We start from the raw sequence: 4,504 nt of genomic DNA, 5'->3' as shown, positions 1-4,504 counted from the left end.
TTTTCTCTCATCTTTTGTTATGTTGGCAGATGCTGAAATCTATATAACTTAAGAAGTGTATCATCCTAAAATATCTGTATGGTACTTTAAAAGTTAATGGAATTGAAATTTTGTAATGCAGGATCTTGTAACAGTAGTCTAACTCGTGAAAAAAAAAACAAACCAAACAAATTATCTTATCTCTTGTAACTATTTTCAGGTAGGAAAAGTAGTGTTCAATTCAGGATTTGCAGTATCCTGTGCATTTAGAGGCACATGTACAACAGACTTCTTTTTTTCCTAGTTGTTTTCATGCTCAAAATTCAGAACTGTAGAACTGGTATGAATTTTTATTTTTTTTAATGGAGAGATAACAAAGCATGCATTTCAAAAAAATAGCACCTGAAATTACTTCAAAATATGAGAGAGGGCATTAATCCAAGATTTGCAAGAAAGAAGCACACTTTTAATAGTGAAATATTAAAAGCTATGTTTTAAAAACCGCTTGATTATTTTAAGTAAAGGCTTTGTGGGAGACAGAGGCAAATACTCAGTCACCTGCTATATCTTTAGCTACTAAAATACATGAAAATAAATTGACATTCATGAAGTTGGGAGGACAGTGATATTTTTAATCTCCTGAGGGTTGTTGAAGTGCCACACACAGCAAAAGCCATTTGGTTAGTTCAGAGGAGTTCATTCTTAGACTTTCCGATGTCATGAGAATATTAGCATTCCATTGTTTTATTCCAGTATTCCTTGTGTAATTGAAGACTATGTAAAGCCTGTTTGTGGTGTGTTGAGGAAGTGCTGTGGTTTGGGGATGGTTTTGAATAATGATCCATTTTCTTATTTAGGGAAGTAGCGTGCTTTGTAGCTGGGGTTGGGTCTCTGCTATTATTTTTTTCCCACCTTCATCTTTTAACTTTGTGGATGCTTACTCCCATTCATTTTTTATGTAGTGTAAGTAGACTTCATTTGCGTGTCCTCCTTTATTATTCACCACCTACTTTAAATATGACCATCAGTCCAAATGTTACAAACAACCCTGAAAATGGGCAACATGTATTATGATAATTGGTGAAATGAGGTTAGCAGTATTTTGAGTCTCACGTGATAGTTCTAGTATTTTTAGTGGGTGCTCAAAAATTCAGGCACAGGGAGACATCTCTAAGAGTGATGCATAGTACAGTGAATAAATAAAGATCTGAAAATGGTTGCATCTTCAATGCCAATGAGCCAAAGCATATATGAGGAAATACTCTATAGCTGGCTTGGTTGTAAAGACACTGGTTGAGCTGAGCACCTAAAACTCTCAACCTTGCATAGTTTTGCTTAGATACTGGAGGAGAGAATGTCACCTTTTGTCTTTTGGATAATCTACCATTAGTTATGGATTAACTTTTTTTTTGTAGGATCCGTACAAAAGTAAAACCACTGCATTGGATGGTGGTGATGTACTTTGCCAAGAGTGAGTTTTGCTTCTTGCTAAGTGCCACTATCATCATGCTTGTGTAAAACAAATTTACTTTATTAATTACTCATGCTTTGTGTTAATAATATCTTGAGACAAACTGGCTGACGTACATTTTGAGGTAAGAGAAAAACAATAGTAGTTTCCAAAGGCTGTTTTCCTTGGCCTTTACTGAGATTGTCTGACCTTATACTTATCTACGTCCTCTTTTCTTCTTTGAAGCACTCAGTAGGTATAGGCAAAATGTTTTAATTCCAAAAACTTTTAAGTCTTAAGATGTTTTTGTTACTTCATAGTGACTTGATGTTTATGAAGATTCTTTTATTGTGTAAATACTGAAAGTAGAGGGCTACTGTTACTCCCTTTGTGTCTAGCAACTCTGTGTGCTTGTTTTGCTCCACTGTAAGTGCTAGCCTACCCAAGCAACAATCTTGTTAGTCATGCTGATTGCTTTATCACGGAGAAGCTATCTTCACACTTGTTGCCCTACATGATTAAAAAAGTCAATATGCACAGAGCCAGTTCTTGAAATACCTTGCAGCATTTCCGCGTGTGTACCAAATGGAATGTTCCAAAAGTGTCTGAACTGTGTGTATTCCTCTTTATAGAAGAGATGAGAATGAGTTGAATGAGAAGTATTCCTTGAAAGAAGACTTAAGTGTAAGTCTAATATGGACCAAGAAAAACAGTGCCTACCAAGAGAACTACATATACTTTTATTTTGCTCATGCACCACCAAATTGATCTTAAGTGATACGTAGTGGAGATCAAATTCTGGGGATCTGCTCTTTTGCCCTGTTAAGTCACAGTTTGAAACTTGAAGTCAGTGCACAAAATGAGTTTGTTGCTGTGATGTGGACTTTCACAAATGCTCTCATCTAGTTGCAGTTTTTCACATGCCAAAGCTAAAATACGAATATTTGATGCAGTATGGCTGTACTATTAGAAGGTCAGTAAAATCTGGTAATGGATTTCATTCCCTTTCTGTCACAGACGAAATTCTGTTCAAGCTCCTGGCTCAAAAATTGTATTTCATCCTCTGTTTTCTCAAAAGGCCTTGTTTTGTAGCATGACTAGGAAACTTTAGTTTCATTTCTATTATAACTTTATTTAAATAGCAGATCTCAAGGTACTAGCACTAAACTTATAAAGAACAACTCTGTTTTCTTTCAACTCAATTTTCATTAAACTAAGCAAGGCAAGATATGGTCCTGTAATATCTTATAAAACAGGTTCTTTGTTCTGTAGTCAAAATCCTTTTAAGCCCTTACTTTCTTTTGGAATGTAAATGACCAGAAAAACAAGATTTTTTGCAGGTAAGAGCTCCTCAAGTCATGGATTCATATATCATTTGTCGTTTTGTATACACCGTTGGTACATTGCAGTAGAACACTGTTGCATTTCATCCTTAGTAGTATGACTCAGTTTTGTTCCCAGCACTTTCTTGACAGACATGGCTTTTGCATGCCATAGTTCTTGCATTCAAAATACTTTTGCTGAGGAATATGATGCATTGTGTAAAATATTAGTAGGATATAACCAATTCTCTTTTTAGTGTGATATTTTACTTTATATAAAACTATTGCAAGTAATAAGTAATGTTTTATTTAAATGATTAACTTTCTGCAGTGTCACTAAAAAATGCAATTTAAGTTCTTTTTGGATCTCAACTTTCCTGAACTGCTGAAAGCTTATTTGAATTAATGACCTAGTTATGATGTGTGTTACTTACTGTGGGCAGATATTTTCCTGATGGCTATGCATTTGAAGAAGCCTGAGAAAAGAACTGCTTGTAGTTGGAGAAAATGTCTTGTGCCTATTATAGGCTTTCTTTTCTTTGAGTTGCTCAGCAGTCTGACTCATTTCTAGGTCCACGAATCACTCAGTCCACATTATTATACTGGTTAAATCTGAGTGATTGAAGCTCCTAATTCATGAACAGAATGATATCAATGAATAGCATTTGTAGCTCATCAAAAAACAAGTACATGTAGCACATATGAAACTGAAGCTGTTGAATGTTTCCTAATGATTTCTTGCCAAAGCTGAAAACTGCTAATGGTAACAATGTAAATATTGTCCTAGATTTGGCTTTAAAGAAAAACATAGCATATGCGTACTTTTTTCTTCTCATTTAAGGGAAAAAAATAAGAACCAAATAGCACTCACCACTTTAATTTTACTTCTTATGTAAATAATGAAAGTATATATGTGTTCCGTATTTGTATTAACAGTGCAATATGATCTTCAGTTTACTTGGTCAGCTGTGCTGGTTTCTCACTGCTTTTTCTTTCTGTGGTTAAAAACTGATGCTGTTCTTCCAAGTGGGATCAGTATAATTCTGGTACAAGTTTAGCTGCCTATTTCTGTCTGTCCTTTATAGATAGATCAATGCAAGGAAGTATAACACTTCAGTGAGAGGAGGTTTTGCAACATTCCTAAATTAGGGCTACATCAGTGTCCTTAGGATTGTGAAATAAATCTGCTCATCTTCTGCTGTGTATAGAAACTTGACTGTTTTTGTTTCCATTTAACTGAATTGCTAACATCAATAATGAACAGCAATTGATTTGTAACATTGATTCAATTATGATTTCAGAAGATTAAGGAATGAGTTAGAAGAGATAAGATTGGTGGGGACAAGAATTATATTACAAAAGAATTAGTGACATTGACACTTTAGTAAATGGGCAAAGGCATGTTTTATAATAAATACTTTATTGAAAAATAGCATAACAGTGAAAAACCAAAATAACAGGATGTTTGGACATGAACCATTTGGTACTGTCTTTTAATTTTGTCTCACTACAATCTCAGTTTTTGCTAATGTTCTCTCAGTTCTATTCCAATATTGAAAAGGAAGGTTCATACAGTTTTCCAAGTTCAGAGAAATCTTGAATTTTCAGTTTTCTGGTTTCAAACTAGTCTTGGAAGGTCAGTTAAAGTCTGAGGGTAACTTTATTCTCTGGTGTATTTTACTGGTGGGAATTGCTAGAAAATTAATACCTTTGATTTACTGGATAAAAGTTAGACATGTTTGAATTATTCAAT

This window comes from Meleagris gallopavo, chromosome 10, assembly GCF_905368555.1.
Source record: "Meleagris gallopavo chromosome 10, MGAL_WU_HG_1.1, whole genome shotgun sequence".
NCBI classification, from domain to species: Eukaryota; Metazoa; Chordata; class Aves; order Galliformes; family Phasianidae; genus Meleagris; species Meleagris gallopavo.
Note: the sequence above shows the minus strand (reverse complement) of the source record.